General features: G+C 37.3%; 1 long non-coding RNA gene across 1 annotated transcript; it reads right to left on the reverse strand.

The window, feature by feature from the left end:
- Positions 1–707: 707 nt before the first annotated feature.
- Positions 708–20,602, reverse strand: LOC140941253 (uncharacterized). The gene is made up of 3 exons (XR_012166437.1): positions 20,576–20,602; positions 12,937–12,992; positions 708–753 (listed from the first exon to the last, which is right to left on the reverse strand). It is a non-coding gene; the product is annotated as an uncharacterized lncRNA (long non-coding RNA).
- Between the last annotated feature and the right edge of the window lie 879 nt (positions 20,603–21,481).

The following is a 21,481-nucleotide window of genomic DNA, read 5'->3' on the forward strand; positions in this document are numbered from 1 at the left end:
TCGCTGAGAGCAGAGTAATGCCTCGGTAAAATCGACGTTCAATTGATCATCTTTTTTGTGTATGGGTACAATAAGGCCAAAACTACAGCGAATACTGGGTATTTACAAGTATTTAAGATTACAACATCGTGTCACATCAAATTCATGCCAAACATGCCTTTGGCGGAGGCTTTGTATCAGTGAAAGCCATACCACAGCAGCAACTGAGTAAAAGTAGAAGAGTACTATCCGCGAAAACACGTTCGGTTAGCCGTCCATTTTTGTGTTTACGTGCTTGGTGACCATTAATTAATCTTCAGGAAATTCGCCCAGGGATGGCGAGGTTGTATTAAAGGTTACATGTAAACGCGAGTTAGTTTTTAACCTCCCTCAGCAGTCTGAGTTTACCATTCCTAGGAAAAAGGCCAAATTTTTAATCGAACTTCTCTCTCTAAATTACAGCCTTCCACATTTCCTCGATTTCTGTTTCTTGGATTGAAATGAAGTTAATAATAATATTCTTCGTCTTTTTTTATTATTTAATACTTCTGGCACCCCGATTTTGACGCCTACAAAGGCAGTCAAGTGATTCAATTCGATTTTCTTTATATGCACAGCCAGGAGGTTTTGTTTAGTTCATTTAAGGAATAGGAATTGTGAGTTTCCAATACAGATGTGAGGGTTGACTAGAAAGTCAATCATTTTATTCTACTCAAGTTTATTTGACTTACCTGAAATATGACTTGCGCTTCAGTGATATTTTCTTTCCCTGCGCTGAAATTTAAAAGAAAGTTAAAAATGAAATCAGCCAAGCAGACTTTATAATTACTGCGCCAAGATGAATAGTTATTTGCTGAACGGATGGCGAATGAGGAGAAAATTTAAACACTTAATTAGCTCCATCACTTTGAGTCTTGAGTTATCTTTGCATTTATCTCATTTCGGTCTGAGATTCTTCTTTTGCGGCTCGCCAAGCTGCTTTTCGGGGCTGCATCAAAAATTAATATTACTTTAATTTCACGGTAAGGGACCTGTCAGGGGTGGAGGGGGGTGGGAATTTTAAATTTGGGTTCGGAAATGAGGTTACCCATCCCTGCAATGGGAGTGAAATTTGCTAACCCTCCCCTTGACCTTGGCCTAAAATATCATGACCCTCCCCCTCTTGAATAAATGATAAAATCTAGTTCTTGCAATACACTAGGGTGAGTAAGTATTATGAAAGCTCAAAATATATTTCTAATCTGTTCTTTGTAATGTCATATACGTACATTTTAGATGACAGCATTAAGAGTCCGATTCTGATTCTGACATCTGATCACTGGACTCTCCTTTTTCTCCCAAGTTTTTTTTTACAAAACTAAGAACGTCTTTTTCCTTCTGTGTGTGAACCTCTACATGATCACGGACCCATATTTGCATGACCCTCCCCCTTTTAATGGCCCATTTTTATGACCCCTCCCTTTTCTGCTGTCTCAAAAAGTTGTGACCCTCCCTCTGTTTCCACCCCCCCCCCCCCCCCCTGCTAATTTCCGACAAGTCCCTAATATATAGATTTAGCCACGGCTAAAAGCGAAGCTCCCATTGATAAATTTATAACTTAAAGGGGCTATGTCAGCTGGAGAGCAAGGCTCTGAGGTTATGCAAATTACTTTCAACTGTCAAAATTCTATTGTTTCTAACGCGTGACTTTCTCCTTGTTCTCTGTCACATCCAAGGCTCCGAATTTAGAGAGGTTAACAAGCGAAATGGGTTTAGATAAGGGATATTTCGATAGAATTTACGAAACGTTTCTTCTCTGGTTATGCTAGATCAAGAATAAAATTGTGACGACAATTCTACTTGTAGTTTTGAAGTAAAAACGCATGCCATTCATAAAATAGAGCGCAAACAAAAATTCAACAACAACATATTGTCTTATTCAACAAAATAAATCGAAGTTGTATTTTACAAACGAGCTACAAAAGACGCTAGACCGAAGATAAAGACCAAGACTGTTAGACTTGTCTGTCGTTGGTGATTTTATAATTTAGATGCTGATAGAACAAGAGACATCAAGTCTTTGTTTTCATTTTAGGGAAACATACATTATCGCGCAAAATTGTTTGATCGTGCCGAATCACTGCGACGTCGAGAAAAACAGAACCAAGCATCATTGGTATACTACTCCACTATAAGCAGTCCGTTGATAAAAAGGAAAAGTAAACTCTGCTATTTTCCAAAAATATGCTCGAACACAAACAGTTCAAAAACATGGCATTTACAGGATCTAACTCGTACTAAGGTGCCTCTCTAAGTCCGTTGAGAACAATCTGGACGAGCAAACGGTCATGTTTATCTTTGCCGTGAATCCAGATAAATACAAGAAGGAATCTAGCCGAATTTTATATTGTTTCCTTCGCCAGGAGTTTAGTTTTGTCACGAAACTCATGGCCTGATGCTCTTGTAATCGTTTACAAAAAACGGCCGCCGCCAACTCGATAGCCGCTTCATTATATGTCCACATACTTCGAGCACAAGAAAAATCCAAGAGCCAGCAGCCTCTAAAATAACTCAAAAGAAAGGTTCTGTGGACTATAGGGAAGATTCCATCAAAGATTCCGTCACTCATTGTGGAGTAGCCGTCATTAACTCTGCCATTACAACGGCCGCTGATAAGAGGACACAGTAAATCCACGTAAAAACATTCCACAGGCAAACAATTTCAAAATAACGCCAAAAAATTATTCTGTAATCGCCATAGAACGATTCTTAATACAAAATTTCGCTAAGTATCGAACGATGGCTGAGATTTAGACAGATAAAAACAGCCTTCCAAAATCTCCGACACAACTTGAAAAAGTCGGGCGGACTTTTTCAAATTTGTTTTCATTGGCTCGCGCATGCGTGTGGGGTGACATAGCCCCTTTAACTCAAACAATAATTTTGTATTCCACAAATCAGTTAACTTAAGGACACATTCATGTGACTTTTGAGGGAAAAGCTAAGTGATTTTGGAGTGAAACAAATCTTGTATCGAGTTGATATACCCTTATATGTAAAACAAAAAATAGTCTTCGGTCACATTTAAGAGCAATAATGGCTCTTGGCATGATCACAGTAGGTAAGGCGTGCAAAAAAAATTCTTGGAAACAAATCAGGCCAAATTTTTTTGCGTTCGACAAGTTTACACATTCTTGCCAATAAATCTGGGTGCGTGCAAACCAATCTTTTATTTATTTTTTTTTGTACACCACATCTGAGGAGAAAGAGTACTATGAGGCGCTGTTTTTATCATACAGACCTCGTACAAAATGCAGTATTTCACAATTTTTCAAGACAAATTGCATTCATTCAATATTCAGGACCATCGAAGCTTACGTGGACTTTTAATTAGCGAAACCGTTCAAAAAATTTCCAAAATCACCTATACGGCCAGCCGGTTCGAACTTTTGACAAGCGCCAAATTTGCGAAGAAATTTTAAAAGAGTTACGCTTCAACGTGATAAAACATTTATTGAGTCTGTTTTTTATTAATGGTTTTATAACGATTTGTAATCTTAAAAAGCGTTTGATATGCTCGGCAATTTAAGTTCTCCTACAAGCGATGTTTATAATCGGCTGAAAACAAACGGCAAAGCGATGAAAATTACACTTTTGAGACTACCAACAATCAATAAAGAAATATAATTCGGTAGAACATTTACAGAGACAACAATTTTCATTCACGAAAACAAATGAGTATTTAAGTGTCTCTAAGAATCCTCAAGTCTTTACTAGTAAGCATAAAGATTAAGTTTTATGTTTTAAGCCGCCGGTTTCCCAGTGATTTGCTGTTTTCAAAGATGAACTCATGACAAGAAAATCGCTCAAAGCTTTCTTTCTACAGCCAAAATTATAACTAAATATTCTTCGGATTGTCTTTTCTTTGTATTTACGGTGAATTAATATCGACTAAAGGCTTTTTAAAGTTCTGTAAGCTTAAACTTATATCAAACCTCATACTAGAACAGGTCAGATCAGTGTCTCAGTCAAATGTTAATACAAACGTGCATAAACTAGCTTCATAAACTGCGCGGCTGGACTTCATGAAATTAGATATAAATACAATAATTTCTCAGGCTTACCATATTTCGAGATGCAGCTCCTGAAAGCTATCAACTAAGGCAAGGATCGCTTAAGCCTTTATAATTCTTGTACGCATCCAGCAAGGTGAAAAACAAAAACTATGTCATCCGAAATTGGATTATCGGCTTTGACAAGCAACGCATTTCTCAACCAAAAAAACAATAAACAAACCAGCCATGAACAAGAGAAGACTCTTGATAGCAGCTGTATTTCATTTTGTACATCCAGTGGAAAAAGACGGTTAAAAACATCACAAGCTGACTCAAAACTCTGCTAGCTTCAGTTGTCAAAGGTAAACAACTTTCAAGATGCTGCATAAATTTTACGCATGAACTCACCTGTCAAATTTGAACCAATCAGAGCATAACAATTGGGCGTTGAGCGTGACCAACACGTGACCATGGTAAGAAAAAGTCTTCCCGCCTGTATTTTAAAAAAACTGGCTGAATTTTTGCGTCTGAAGTCAGTTTGAAATCAAAATCGTAATAGTGCGGGGCGTTATCTCCTAGTCAAAAAGTAAAAACTAGAGACTTTAAATTTTGACTTCTAATTGTTTTGGTAACTCTCTAAAATTTGAAATGGCATTTCCAAGACCCTAAATTTAAAACACTTTACATCCTGTTAACTGCTCTTGGCCACGGTAAATGAACTAGATATGAAAGGTTTTCACCCTTAAAAACCTTAAAGTTTCACTATCGTTAAACAGTTAACTAGTTTCTCATTAGTTTATTTGTAATAATATTTCAGAGTTTTCATGAAGATCAAATTAAACCGACTGTAAATTGATTTAGTTTGAAGTGCGCGTGATATTGTCACTATTATTTTACATTTCGATGATAAAAAAAACTATCTATGAATTAAAAAGATATTAAAAATTCTCTTTTTAAAAAACGTTCAGATTTCCCGTGTCTCTTATATCTTTAGCTATATTACTGTACAGTTTTGCCCCACTGTAGGTGAAAGTCTTTTGGCCAGTGGCCAGCCTATACCGAGGCAACGTAAGGTCATTATTCTGTCTAGTGTCCCTTTGGTGAGTTTTTGCACGATATTGAGAGCGTCCGTGGAGGTAACCAGGTGTGAGGTTCTTTAAGCGTTTTTACACCATCACTAGGTCGTTTAAAAGCAATTTATACGTTAAGCCATTTAAGGGACTTCAGGGCTTCTGAAACATGATCGTACTTTCTTAAACCAGCTACGATTCTGCAGGCATAGTTCTGATTAGAACTAGCTGAAGTTTTCTAACGTTCTTCTTGCTCGTGCTACTCCATACCGTCGAACAGTAAAATAATTTGCTGAAGACGAAAGCATTTATAAGATAGATCAATGTTTTTTTTTATCTATGAGATGCTTTATCCTATTAACTCTCGTTAGTTTAAACATACAGTCAGAGGCAGTTTTAGTAATATGTTCGTTAAAGTTAAGATGACAATCTATATACACCCCCCAGGTCCTTTGCAACTGTTACAGGCTTGATTTGAGTTCCCAGCATTGTCGCACTTGGTAAGGGGGTATGTCCTCATGAGTTGTGGAACGCCCACGTGAAGGAGCTTTGTTTTTTTTCAGGTTAATGAGCAGCGAAATTCTACAGCACCAAATCGACATTTCCTTAAGATCTTCGTTTACTGCAGAGATAACGTCGTTAAGTTCGCTGGGGGGAACCCAAGGAAGAGTTTGGTGTCATCCACATAGCCGAGTAGTTCGCGATGTTTTGGAACTCGAAAGAGGTCGTTTACATACAATGTAAACAACACCGGACCCATGATGGATCCTTGTGGTACCCTAACCGTAACGGGTAAGGGATCAGATACAGTATTCTGAAATTTAAGAACTTGTTGACATTGCGATAAATAGCTTTCGAACCAGGCACACGCAGACTCAGATGCACCAGCTTTGCGAAGTTTACGTAACATTAGATCGTGTCGAATGCTATCAAAAGCTTTGGACATGTCAAAAAGAAGAATAACAGATAACTTCTTTTGATCCATGTTATTAAGCAATTCATAAGTGAAGTGATGTAGCGCAGACTCGGTTGAGTGAAGTTTTCTATTTCCACTTTGCAGGTGATGTATGACATTGTTTGAATCGAGGAAATTGGTAAACTGCAAGTGAGCCGCTCATTTGCATACTTGAGGTAAAATAGGCAGAAGTGGCCTCGTGTTCACAGGCTCTTCACTGTTCCCGGACTTAAAAATTGGAGCGATTTCTGCTCTCTTCCATGGAAGTGCAAAAGTACTCAAAGTAAAGGAGTTGATAATAAGACTTGTTATAATGGGAGCGATAACTGGTGAGCTGTCTTTAAGGATTTTGGCGTTAACTTTATCACAACAGGGAGCTTTATTTGAAGGTAGAACTCTTAATAATCTTAATCACATCGCCTGTGGTAATGGGTTGAAATGCATTGTTTGGACAGGAGTTGCGATCAGATTAGCACGGATCAAATCCCTCTGTCCTGAATGTTAAAATTGTGTTCCTTGGCAAGCTTTGTGGCTTTCAAAGCTGTCATTGTACCTACATTTGCATAAAATTCATTGAATTTGTTTGCTAGGAGAAGAGGATTTTCGACAGTGGCTAATGGAGTATTCTTCCTTGGAATGTATCGATTGAGAATTTTCCAATTCGAATTGGTTTTACAATTCGATTTAAGAATTTCAGAGCGAACAAGTTCTTTTTCGGCCAGCCTGATTTCACGTTTAACTCCCCGACAAAAATGGCGATATGCATTCCAGTGTAATTGTCGTTGGTCTTCGTAGCCCTTTTGTGCCACATATCACGCATGTTCATTATTCCTTTGATCTCCGTTGACACTAATGGGTTAGGTCTTGAATGAATCTTAATTTGTTTGATGGGAGCATGATTGTCCAAAACATATTGGAAAAGGCAGTTAAACGCATGTACTTGGTCGTCAGGATCGTCAAAAAGATTAACTATATGGAAAGGAACATTAGCCAGATCCTCAATAAAACTATCATGGTCATAGTTTTTATAACTTCCCTAGGTCACAAACGAAATCCTTGGTCTCGGTGTCTTTAATTTGAGTGTTAAGCTCACTAAACTGTGGTCACTAATTGCAGACTGTATCACGTCACAAGCATCAATGGTATTCTCGTTCGCTGTCAAAGCAACGTCTAAAAGTGACTTGGATTTTCCAGTCACTCTTGTTGCGGTTTTGACGAGTTGTGATAGACCAAAAGTCGAACGAAAATCGCTCTGTGCATTACCTTCAGGATCCCCTCCAATACGATTACAGATAAGATCTCCAAGAATTATCACGTTTGAGCCATAGAGCAAATAGTCTATATATGTACTAGCAAAAAAAGAGCAATCATTTTCTATCACAGGTAAAAGCCATAATGGTTCTTGATCACAGTAGATTAGGCCTGGTAAACAAATTCTTGGAAAACAAATCAGGCCGAATTTTTTGGGTTCGACAAGTTTACTTTACAAAATCTTGCCAACAAATCTGGGGTGTGTAAACCAACCTTTCATCCTTTTTATACATCAAATCTGAGGTGAAACAGTACTATGAGGCGCTGTTTGTTTCATACAGACCTCTGACAGAATGCAGTTTTTCACAATTTTGCGATACAAACTGCACTCATTCGATATTGAGGACGATCGAAGCACGCGTGGGCCTTTAGCCGGAAACCGTTAAAAATATTTCCAAAATCACCTATACGGCCAGTCGGTGCTCACTTTTGACAAGCGCCAAATTCGCAGTGCGAGCTGTCCAGTGTTTGAATGAACATTAATAGAGTTACGCTTCAACATTAGGGGGTCGACTCTAATAACGATTCTGTTATATTACCGCAGAATGCTGTACTCTAACATAAATTTCGCCACCCTTTAACTATCTCTGGAGGTCCCCAAGAATCCAAGAAAAAATTCAAACACCTAAAGCACAAAAGTGTTAATTTGTTCAAGATTCAAGTATACATGTGTGTGTTCTACATAAACGATGTGTAATTTCTCACGCTTTGGCCCGCCCAGGAAGATAGCTTTGAAATTAAGCCATCGTTTCACGATTTCTACTGGTCTTTTAACCGCTTGAAACATAGCGTGGGTCTCTCTAACCTTTAGCGCTAGGCAATAACTTTCCGGTTTCAATCACCTACCTGCCTGCTTCCAAAGTGAGAGGCGCAGTTCTAGAATCTTAGAGGGCCAGTAATAAGTGATTTTTTTCTCTGGTTTTTGGGTTGTTACAGGTGAGGGGGAAATCGAAAGCGCAATATTAGGTGTTTGGCCTACGCAAAGCAAGTAATCAACTTTAAAACTGTTAGAGGGAGATTTTAATCAAATGTACTCTTGCCGTCAGTGGAACTCAATAAAAATTGACTGAGGCCGCTTTTTCGCCATTAGCGCCATTAGCTCTAATTGTCTTTTTATAAATTCTATTTTAAATTTAAAACCATACGACAAACGTAAATGCAACCAGATTGACGTATAAAATATTCTGTTGACTAACTGACATTGTATTTTACTCAATCGAACTCCCTTCAACGTCAAGAGAATTTTGTGCGCAAAAAAAGAAAAAAAAAAAAATTTTACTGAAAACTATCTTCTTTCTTCTGAATGTAAATGTAAGCATACTGAATGTTTAATTGGTAGACAATCTTTCAATCGATAAGCCTTTCTCAGTAGGTGTAGTATTAAGAGACAAGCCGCACAAATTAAAAAATGGGCCCCCCACAGTTATCAATTTTCCTATTAAACGTGGGTAGCTCAGATAGGCGCTAGTAAGATATCTCAAAGATCGAGAAAAATGTAATAAACTTGAATAGATAGTCTTATAATTTGATTTTCTTGCTCTCTGTAATCACTTTTTTTGCTTCAGTATTGGCGCACAATAGCCAGGGACACGAAACAAAATACATGTATTTGGTCGATGCTGTCGTACAACATCATCTTACATTTTATTTAGAACTGGTCCATTTCCATTCCGACACAATGAAACGTACTCAGAAAAATTCGCATACTGATAAAATACTCATGCCACGCACTGAGTACATCACTGAATACTCAGTAACTATACGGTTGACGATGAGTGACAAAATACAGGGCAAACATAGTGGTCTGATATTGCGACGCGCCCGCCCCCTTTCCCCGCTCATCATGTCATGTCGCCAATTTCTGTAAGCTATTGCGTGTTTTCCACATCTAAGTATTTACCTTTTCGCCCTGATACATTCCTTTTAGTAACTTGACTATGTAGGCACAGGGCTAATAGACTAACAAGCACACGACGCTTAAAGTGGCTTCAGTCACTTAACGCATGATGAATAGTCCATGTTAAAGATGTTTGTCTTTACTGAATGGCATCCTAAAAGCATTACAAATGCAATGAAATTTGGTTGGACTACGCTAGGTCGCTACTAAAACTGTTCAGTCGTGTTGGCGTCGGACAAAAGGACGTTTCACCATTAATGGACCACTTACTTTCGATCAAAGAGCTTGAGAAATATTTTTTTTTCCGCTACCCTTAGGGCATCCGTCTCTACTGACCATCATCCGTCCATTCAATATTTATCGTTATCCAGGAAGATAAAATTTATAATAATATTAATAATAGTAATAATAATACTAATGGAAACTTTATTTGTCTTTTTCAATGTAGAATTGTAAATCTCGCTACGTATACTGGCAATTAACAATTGGCTGCTTGACTTATTGAATTACTTTGAATTATTAAAAAATCAAGTTTCATTAAGTCTGGGCTATCCCAATTCCTATTTCTACAACAAAACTGATGCCAGTAAAATGTTGCTCTGGTGGCTATATTTATCATTTTTGTTTTATTATACAATAATAATAATAATAATAATAATAATAATAATAATAATAATAATAATAATAATAATAATAATAATGAGACGGCTTTAACTTATTTTTTTCCGGCAACGGGCAAAATATGACGCGTTTAGCTGTATATTTTTCTTTGCGTGGTTACTAGTCTTAGAGTTAATAGAACTTTGGAGTCATGGTAGTGTAGTTGTTTGTTTTGGGCCAAATATGTGAAAGAAAATAATACTTTATCAGTAGGCTTAAGCACAAAAAACGTCGTGCCTGTGAAACAAAATATTAAATTTTCAATAACTAACTGCCTGTTAGTATAATTAGAATTTGTTCATGCTTAGCGTGCGTATGTCGAGTTATGGATGCACGCAGGACGTTGGGAGAGCACGAAAGATGCGTAAGAGTTGCTCAAGGCGCAGCCGAGAGCAACTCTAGGTTCTAACATAGATGACAAAAATGCTGGCTTTTTGATTAACTACAAAATTCTCGTAACGCGCGACATAGAAAAACAAACTCCTTTATTGGCTCGTTACAAACACGCCACAATCGTCTAGTTTGAAAAAAAAAAATTCTTTCTGTAAAGCTGAGAAAGATGTTTATGTTTTGCCCGGCGAAATCCAGAAAACTTGTTTTTTAGGGAAGATGACTGTCATCCTTCTTAATTTCTATTCATTTACGAACAATTGCTGGTCATTACGGTCTCTTGATAAGAACTGGCAGCAGTAGTCTTTGTGAGTAATAAATTTATGTCTTCTTGTGTAATTTGTCTTGTTATTGCAAGATAAATTTTCCTGCTTCAGAAGGTCGGGATTGTTCGGCGATAACAAAAGTGCATAATTTTTCGCTATTAAGCTTACGGGTCATCCTCGGTGTAAAAACCTGTGAAGTTTTTCTTTGTTTTCTAGCTCTTATTTTCCTTGGTTCTATCGTGTTGACTTCTCACCTGGCTTCTTTCTATTAATTGCCGACGTCACTCGTGAGGTTCCGAGGATTTTACGCCGAGTATGAGCCGAGCTTATTTTTTTATAATTAACTTGTTTTAAAAGGGAAGACACTTTATACAAATTGGATATTTCCCGACACAGAGCAATTTGTGGTCTTTTCCAGCTGAATGTCAGTCTTTACGGCAGACTTTCAACGATTCAGGCTGTATTATTTGCGAAACATCTTCACTGCTTTTGCTTTGGTTTGTGTTTGAAGCTCAATTCCAAAAATGCTAGCAAGTTTTTCATTATTGCCATCGATTTTGGGTACTTAGTACTTAGGAAAAGAGACGAGAAACACATTTGAACACGTAATCAGGAAAAAAACTCTTTGTTATTTACGCACGGGCGTACGTAAAATAATGAAGATTTTGTTCATAGCGGCTCAATAGGACTGATATAGGGTAAGCACGCGCGCTTTGTTATATCAGTAATTCTTTATAGTAAATCATTATATGCCGGGAATTTTTTTTAGAGCCAGATGGCTATTATTTATACTCCTCTGAGGTACCTTCTATAAAATTTTGAATTGAAAGGCCTTGTCATAATGACATGTCACGCGACAAGGAAAAACTGGACGTCAATAATCGCATGCGTGGGCTGTGTTTACGTAAAATTGCACCCACAGCTGCAAACAAATAATATATAATTCTTTGGAAGCAAATAACATTATTAGTCGGGCGGATATTTTTTGTTCAATGCCAGATGGCTATTGGCCTTTCTGAAGTAGTGTTTTTTTCAATTTTGAAATGAATGGCTACTATGCCACTCGAAAGTAATAAAGGAGCTAAATATAGATTGAACATAGTTTCACCCACAGCGACACACTGGTGGTAGACATTTCTAACTAAAATGATTCAGTTAGTCGTTGCTTTATAACATTCTATTAATTCTATTTATTTTTATAATAGTATCTTCATCCCCTAACCGCAAAACCACATGTATTATTGTTTAAAATTTGACAATTAAACAGCGCGGTTATTCATTTTGAAATAGGTGGCAAATTGAAAACGGCTTGATTAAACAACTTGATTAAACAACTGAAAAAGTTGCTTCTACAGCATTCTAAAGAGACTGTTGACTTGTTCAGTAAAAGCAAAACACATTGAAGGACACCTTCTTCGAGCAAATAAAAAAGCTTGATCAACTTTACTCCAAAGCACTAAAAACGAAATCAGAATTTATGACCAAACGATGTTTAGAGATCCCGCTGAGTTTACTTCGCCATGCGCCAAGGACTACTCGGGAACAAATTGGTAGTTTGAGTCAAAAAATGTTCAAACAAGGCGATATTTTGCTTAACTTAATTTTCAAAGAGGGTGTAGTTGATTATAAGCTGACAAATAATCAAACTTTTAACTGACATTTTGAAGCGCCCCATTCGGACGACCCTCCAGAAAAACAAGATGGATCAATAATGTTCGTGAGAAAGAGGAAATAAAGAGTATATCGTGGCACTGAATGGCAAAAATAAACGAGGGAGACGCACTTTTCTTAATGAATGCATACTTAAAATCGCAGTCCAATTTGTCATGTAAATCAACAACGTCTTAAATCGATAAACAATAATGCCGAACTATTTTAAACTATGAGGTTAACGAGAATTCGTCGCGATCGTTAAAATGGAGATATGAGGCCTCGAAATTGCGGGATTTTTGCAAGTCATGCGTGTGAAAAAAAAAAAAAAAAAATCGGTTCAGTAACGGGGATCAGATGGAGAGCCCCTTTTACTAACAAAGAAAGGAAGTCGAATTATTCGTTTAAAGATCGGAGGGGTCGCAATTGGTTCACCTATTTTGGATGTAAAATTAACCGCAACGAAAGACTGGGTTTGTTTTATAAGCCATTAATTTTTTTCACGGACAGAATTAAGTCTGATCGATCAATGAGGTAGTCGTGGGAGCGACGTTAAAAAGGGATATTGCCAACGGGCTCAGTTGTTGCTTAGTTTCCTTGATTAAAGACTTAAAGTCCATTTTGCTACAAGAAAAAAGTCCAAAAGGACTTGATCGGGGCTTTTAGTGATAATAAAAGTTTCACTTGACCATCTAAAAAATAGAAACTTTGGTGTTAATCTTACCTCAAAGTTATCTCTCGCTGTAACTACATCACGGTCCAACTGGTTTAGGAGGGGATCTAAAATTAATGAGATGTACCGTACTTCATGGTTACTTTAAAAACTCTTCATTAATATTCACTATCAATTACTTTTACTGTAGGGTAAAACAAATATTCATTATTCATTGAAACTATTAGTCTACTTCAGATTGGGTAAAGTTCCCCGGCTAATTCTTCATGATCAGCAGATCTCGTAAGGGTGTTATTTGCTCGGTCTGTATAGTTCTTCAGTTCATAATCCGTCTCCTCCAGTCGATTGCCAATGAGCCATAAGACTCCAAAACACTCTAGTTTTCTTTTTTATTGTCAAGATCGTGGTAAAGCTTTAGTGTCATGGTCAGACATCTGGTAATTATAAAGTCCAAATCACTTGACTTTAAAAGAAATTTTAAAGTACAAGCAACATATATGACAACGACAAGAAGTTCTTATTTAAAATGCGTCAGGTTGTTTTTTTCTATACAAATCCTCTTTTTTCCGATATTTTTTTCAGGGGTTGTTTAAGCCGGAATGAAAATCAGTGTTGTCTGGCTTACTCTGAAGAGCAAATTTGTAATTCTAATTTTAACCCTCTTTCAAAATATTAAAATTACCATGTGTTTTCTTGTAGGAATATGGAATGACTCAATAGTCTACATTCGTCGAGAAGTCATTACTTCAGAGGCTGTCTGTTTCTGTAAAAACCGCCCACTAAGTGAAAAATAATTTTGCCTAAAACTTTGGAAAGTGAAAGGCTTTATCGAGACTATTAATAACTACTAGGACTACCAGACTTGTCTTCTAATGCTCTTACCCTTCTGCTGCACTCCCCGTGTTCCTGGCACTTAACAAATGGTGTCTCAGTAGCCTCTGATATGTGCGCCAGAAGAGGTAACAAAATACAAAACAAACATAACAAACAAACCTCCCGAACCATGCAGATGAAATAAATTCTCACGCGATCGTGAAATAAATTTTCCCGGTTTGCATTAAGGTTATCACACGCCCGCTCTCCAACTTTAAACCAGACTTTTAAAGAACCGTCTCGAAACATAAATCTTTCAGTCAAGTTTTATACCTCATGGCAATCGCGTGACCAAAACACTCACGCAGTCACTATGCGGGCTTTGTCTTTGCGTGACACTGACCTTTGGTCAAATTCTCAATAGGTCTCAATAAAAGTGAATGAGTATTCTGTTGTTGGAAAATACTGCGTATTAGGTATTTTACTTCTCAATACATAAGCAGGGAATTCCGCTAACGATGGTCCTGATTTTACTGCCTTATCAGTTGAGTCAACAAAGAAACAAGATGTTGTCGACTCCATGCGTCCTCTTGACAATTATGTACGATCCTAAATACGGCTAGAATCTGATGTTCAGGCAATACTTTATTCAAGACAAGCACATAATATTAATTGGGATGTAGTTTTTATTGAAATAACGGGGAATACAAGAACAAATTTTCAAAATTTTTGGATATTTTTTCGCGAAATAACCCTTGTTGGCGGCTGTTTACTGGTTCAAAAGTTGTGATTATTGAGATTTTGAGAGCGTTAGCACCCAGCGCTAATAAAGAGCCCCGAAGAAATCTTCTTTTTTCAGGAATTCAAAGTTTCAAGTGATTTGGTGTTTTACCGGGCAAAGAAATAATTTCTTGAAAAAATGCACCAAATTAAGAATTTTAGGCAAGCGAATTTTTATTTAATTCAGTGGTATTTGGCAGATCATCATCGCCTCGAAAATGTAAATCTAAATGTAAATGTAAATATCTTATTATCCACTCCACACAGGGCTTTTCAGGGATAATTTACAACACTGGTTGGGGGACTTTGCCAGACTGCTTAAGGTGCAGTTTACAAGTACTGAAGGAATGAGTGATGATGCCCACATACATGAGTGTGAAAGTGAGATAGACCACTACACCGGGCACTACGTGCCCTACTCTTTACGAAGAGTGTGTGGGTTCTTTAACGTCCCACAGATTTATTACATGTGCAAGGGCTTGTGAGACGGGGCCTACGGTTTATCGTCCTTATCCGAGAACTGGTCTAAAAATGGGCATAAATAGAGTGTAGCTAAATGCCGTGGGTTAAAAAGTAGTTTTCCAAAAAAAAAAAAAATTACAAATTAAAAGGCAAAAAATTGTAAAATTCATGAAACGAATCAAAATCTCCGCGTACATGCCAGTCCTTTTCCCCTTTCCCGCGGTCTGCAAAGCAAATAAGCGAATCCTTTAGTACAAACGGACTCTAAAATAAAAGAACTCTGTACACTATGAAAACCTATTACATATCTATAGAAAACTGGAGACTGAACTGCTTTTTCTCAAAAAAGTCAACATTCGTGACTGAAACGTCCTTTCAGTTGAAGGAATGATATTTAGAATCGTTACAGCAAAGATTTTGAACCCAAAACAAAAAACACTCATTAGTTTAAGGCCTGGGACTAAGGGTTTTTTTTACCTGAGGAAAATGAATTATTGGCTATAACTTTGGCATAGATGATGGCACTGAGTTAAAATTTGGCACACATAAAGAACTCACCGTCCTTAACATTTTAAGGTATGAATATTGTGTTAATAAGTCAGGTGATATGTCACGTGACGATTTTGATAAAAAAATTGCAAATTATTGACCAGTTGGTGGCCAGGTTAAGAAAAGAAATCAAGCAATAACATTTTTCTAATTCATATTAAATATTTTTAACACTTCTCGTATGGAATGACCGTCCATTGCACTTCAATAAGAAATTAAATGCCCAAATTTAATCTTGAGTTATTTAAAACTTTAATTCTGAACTTCGCGTACTTTCATTCCAAACGTAGAAAGCTAGGTATGTTTATCCTCCTTCAGAAATGCCAATTTGTTTATCCGAAAAAAGTGAATTCGCCAGCAATTCGCCAATTTCCTTCATTTTTAATTTTTGGTCACGTCACATGTCATGTGGCCATAATTAAACGTCAAGGGACATGAAAACTTCAAGATTTACCTTTAAGAAAAATTTCATCTTGTTCTAGGTCTCCTAGCGAGAGATATTGCCAATCATTCACATGCTCAGAACACACCTTTGACCGAGGCCTTAAACCCCTTGAGAGAATCGAGAAAATTATATTTACGTAAGGCAATAAAATTTACATACAATCTGGCCTTAACTTGAGAGGTTGAGCATGAAGGTGGTTCCTTCGTAAGCTATTAGCTAGCCTATAACTTCTTTAAGAAAGCCTTCTATCCAAAAATATGAAATACCTCAAAATTGTCCTTTTTCTCTCCCCTTTCCCACGGTGATCACATTCCATCGTGTTAAGAAATCTCCGCTGGTCATTGGAATTGTAGATCGAATAAAGATTAATACTGAGCAGCTACTTCCATTCAGCGTTTCAGAGCTGTCGATGCCATACTTTCTGCAAATTGTACGTATAACCTACGCCTGTTTCGTTTATTTTGCGGCGATAGCTCAGGTATGGATAAATCTTCATCGGAAACATGTAATGTCTCTTATGCAGTGATGGTGTGAAAGGGGAGCCAAGTCCCACATGACGAAGAAGACTGCCGTGACGAAAAGGACAATCAAGGAGTTGGAGATTTTTCGTTTCATAAGTACTTTACAACTCAGTTTTTTCTACTTATTATTACTTATTATTTTTTATTTTATCTCTTTTTTTCTATATATATATTTTTACCAGCGACATTTACCCAACTACCCACGACAAACGACATTTAGCAACACTCTCCGGTAACATAGAGCTTTAATTTATAGTTGCTCAAAATGGTGTCATCTAAAATTTTCGTTTTTTGACTCAAAAACGCTAATTTAGGCAAAACAAAAAATGATCACGTGACATTTTAATGACGTCACAAAACTGTTTTCTTGATTAGTGCCGTTAGGAATTTCCTTTTGCAAATTTTTTTCCCTTCGGCTTTCGACAATAAATATGTGTTATGTTTATATTAAATAGCAATGGTCATACGGACAATAAAACGGTTAAATATAAATAAGGGGGTACCACGTTGTTGTGGTACGAATTTATCGAAATTCAAAATGTCATATCTCAGCTCATACTTGAGATACTAGAAAAAATTGTTCAGCTCCCCTCGAATAGTTAACCCAAAATTACAGTGGAACGTTGATTTGACGAACCACTATATAAAGAAGCCCGCAATATAAGGAATGATTTCCTTCAGCCCCGCCAAAATTGCAATAAAATGTATGGAACAGAACCTCGATATAACTAACGAGCCTCGATTTAACGAAATCCTCGTTATAACGAACACAACCCAGAAACGAAAACATAAAATATACCTCTGTATAACGAATAAATGTCACTTTGTGACCGAAAGATAGTTAATGAATTCGATTCGATCTTCGTACGGTGGAACCTCTCTTCAACGAAGTGCCAAGGGACTGGGGAAATTTGTTCGTTATATCGAGGGTTCGTTATATCGAAAGCCTCGATTTAACGAATTTTTGGGAAAACAATCAAAATGTTCGTTATTTCGAGCTAGGTATAGTTAATGATTCTTTTCCAACTCCCAGCATTTCCTGATCTGAACAATTTCTGTAATAAACATTTGTATACGAAGCTATTGTCTCATTTCAGAACTGTGCATATCTAAGAAAACTAGAAACGCGAGAACAGGCGAACAAACCTGCTTAAAACTACTGTACACATAAATTTTGTCCTCGTTGGTCTGTTTTAAATTCGAATTTAAATTCAAATTTTGAAGCTAATGGTCAAAATCGCATCCATTTTCGGCTCAGTGATACAGGTTGTTAAGAATAGCATGGCAGGAATAGCAAGCTGGAATTTGTATATCCCCCGTGTTGCGGAGTCGAAGAGCAAATGTTCATCTTCTCGTCAAGTTTAATGCCTGGACGAGTCAAAGGCTTGAATTGAAATCCAATCCCCAAGTTAACCATCGTACTCATCTGGAAGACTCCTGCGTGTCTTAAATTTGGTAAGACCTCTAACCGTGCTGTAGAAAATTTGCTACAAAGAAAACGCTGAGTCTAGGAAGGGTACGATGCACGCTCTCACCCACCGAACTTCCTCGTGTTTTTATTTGAGTTGTTTGTGGAGCAATGCATTCTGGTTAAAAGTAGCGCAGTGCACTCTGGTTGAATGCAATGCATTCTAGTAAAAAGTGATGAATTCAATCTTTAGAAAAGCTAAAGATAAATCGTTGAATCGAGATTCCACAGAAGCTAAAGCTTTCTCTGTAGGAAGATTCTAAAGTTTAAAATTTACGTATGAATGACCTCAGCAATGGTGACGTCATATTTTGCCATTTTGATGTCAAAAGATATACCAACTTTGATTGCCTCAATACTTTCAAGCCAAGTCTGGCAAGGAAAGAGTTGGAGCCAACAAAGTTAGTGTAAATAAGCCAAAATTTGTGACACGTTATGAACAATTTAAGGGGGTGGTTTGGCGCCGGCGTGACTGACAGTCGACGTCGGATAAACTTGGACGTTTTATCTTTAATGGACCCTTCTCAGTTTAGATCAAAGAAATGGTTGTGACATATTTTTTTTCCGCTACCCTTTGGGTATCCATCTCTATACTGACCATCATCCGTTCATTCAATATTTCTCGTGAAAATGTCTTAATAGCCCAGGAAAGATAATAATAATTGATTTTCTGGCCCCAAGCAAAATTTTCCTTGGCGTGGGTAGTAGCCTTAAACTTAACAGAATGTTGAAGTGGTAGACAGTGCAATTATTGTTGTTGTTGTTGTTTTTTTTTTATCGGGCCTAATGTATGAAAAAAATAATAAAACTTTATCAGAAGTCTTGAGCACAACAAAAGTTCGTGTGTGTGGAGAAAAATAAATTATCGATCTTGCAATAACCTATAAATTCCTGAAAGAATATAATTAATATACTATCAGCTGCGCCCGCTGTGTATATTGTCGGTCAATAGTATTCTTGGCCGTTGTGTACTGCGCTCTTTGAAAATGAGGATTTTCACGCATATTCCATACAACAGGTAAGATAAAAACAGTAAACACGCAAGGTTCCATACACAAAGTATAACTGTACAATAAATGTCACAAAATCTACCTAAGCGGTCCCTTCGGGATTTTCTGTCTTACTTCATCCTAACCATCTCTTACTTGCAGGCGTGAACAATAGAAAAGTCATCAAAACCCAACGATTCCATTCGGCCTCTGTTCAAGCAAATGGAGATCTTTTCTGGCATAATGACTATATTTCAGCTTTAACTACTTTCTATAATATACGGGCGAGCTACTAGAGTTCCTCCTCCTAATTCTTTGTAGTCACATATCAGTAAACCACGAGTAATTTTTTTGTATTACTATTATTATTTCTGGCGTTTGCACTCTTCTACTCTCCACAGCAATTGTGACGTCATATTTTGCCATTTTTAAGTCAAAATATATACCAATTTTGATTGCCTCAATACTTTCAAGCCAATGTCTGGCAAGGAAAGAGTTAGAGCCAACAAAGTTAGTGTAAATTAGCCAAAATTTGTGACACGTTATGAACAATTTAAGGGGGTGGTTTGGCGCCGGCGTGACTGACAGTCGACGTCGGATAAACTTGGACGTTTTATCTTTAATGGACCCTTCTCAGTTTAGATCAAAGAAATGGTTGTGACATATTTTTTCCCGCTACCCTTTGGGTATCCATCTTTACTGACCATCACCTGTTCATTCAATATTTCTCGTGATAAGTTTTTAAAATCACTCTGAAAATGTCTTTTTAGCCCCGGAAAGATAATAATAATTGATTTTTCTGGCCCTAAGCAACATTTTCCTTTGCGTGGGTAGTAGCCTTAAACTTAACAGAACGTTGAAGTGGTAGACAGTGTAGTTATTGATGTTTTTTTATTGGGCCTAATGTATGAAAAAAATAATAAAACTTTATCAGAAAGCTTGAGCACAACACAAGTTCGTGTGTGTGAAGAAAAATAAATTATCAATAACCACAGAGCCACAATGGCTCTTGCAATAACCTATAACTTCCTGAAAGAATATACTGAAATAATATACTAACAGCTGCGCCCGCTCTGTATATTGTCGGTAAATAGTATTCTTGGTAGTTGTGACTAAGCTCTTTGAAAATGAAGATTTTCACACATTTATATTCCGTACAACAGGTAAGATAAAAACAGAAAAAACGCAAGGTTCCATGCACTGATTCAGTTCGATTTACACAGCTTAAATGAAAACATTCTCAATTTCGAGAAGAGTTTATTCTAAACCGCAAGAAAAGATTTAATTAGAAGTTGGAATTTTTCGCCATTTCTCTTTCACTTTTTACATACAGTTCATTTTATTTGCCGGAAAGTAAGCCTTAGCAATTCAAATGTTTGATGCATTCACGCTGGCGCGTTCTAGTCTTTTTTTAAACCTTTATAGAAGGATATCTGTGAGCAGGGAATAAGTCACCCCGGAATTTAATTGTCGGCGAATTTCTGTAATCGTTCATCGTTCTTCTCGTGATTAGCTAGCCGTTGATTCACTCGTCTTGTTTGTTTGTGGACAGTCTTATTCCCCAAAGAGAGAAAGAGAAAGAGGGACAAAGAGTGTCTGGCAAATTGTTTCTAATCAAATGTGTCTGGCAAAATAGTGTCTACATATACACAGTTATACGCACCTTATAACTTCATCCGCGGTTAACAAATGACTTTTGGTCTTTAACTTTCCAAAAAACCGCTCCTCGGAATGTCACTGATAACACGTAATGCAAAAGAGTATCGATGACGAAGTATAACTCTACAATAAATGTCACAAAATCTACCTAAGCGGTCTCTTCGGGATTTTCTGTCTTACGTCATCCTAACCATCTCTTACTTGCAGGCGTGAACAATAGAAACGTCATCAGAACCCAACGATTCCATGCGTCCCCTGTTCAAGCAAATCGAGATTTTTTCTGGCATAATGGCTGTATATTTCAGCTTTAACTGCTTTCCATAATATACGGGCAAGCTACTAGAGTGCCTCCTCCCAATTCTTCATGTCACGCGACATGAAAAAAAAGAAGAAGAAGAAGAAGAAGAAGAAGCAGTCAGTAAAACCCTCAAAGCGTTTTGTTCATGCAAGCGCGCGCGAAGCGGAAAGCAGTCCGCATGGACTCTTGGGGTAGGGGAAAGTAGAGATTTTTTGGCGGGAAATCGCATGGCGCAACGTCGCGCAATTATATTTCGCAGCCGGTTTTGGAAAAAGAAATTTCAAAGCAACTTAGCAAAAAGATTTTTCGAGAGAGCCTTTATAACTTTTTATTACAACTTACGAAAGCTATTATGTCAACAAACAACAGCAGAGAGATTTTAGCGTGTACACGACAGGTTTTAAGCAGAGAGCAAAGAGAAGCTGAACAGCAGAGAGCAAGAGTCAACCAACACGCGTAGAGCAAGCGAAGACGATCGCCAAAGAGAGCGCGTTAGAAGTAGAAGAAGAAGACAAAATTTTAGCGAAGAAAGTCGGCACGTAGAAAGAGTCAGGGCGAGAAGAAAGAGAGAAAATTATAGTGAAAAACGCCGGTAAGCAGAACGAGACAGAG

This window comes from Porites lutea, chromosome 6, assembly GCF_958299795.1.
Source record: "Porites lutea chromosome 6, jaPorLute2.1, whole genome shotgun sequence".
NCBI classification, from domain to species: Eukaryota; Metazoa; Cnidaria; class Anthozoa; order Scleractinia; family Poritidae; genus Porites; species Porites lutea.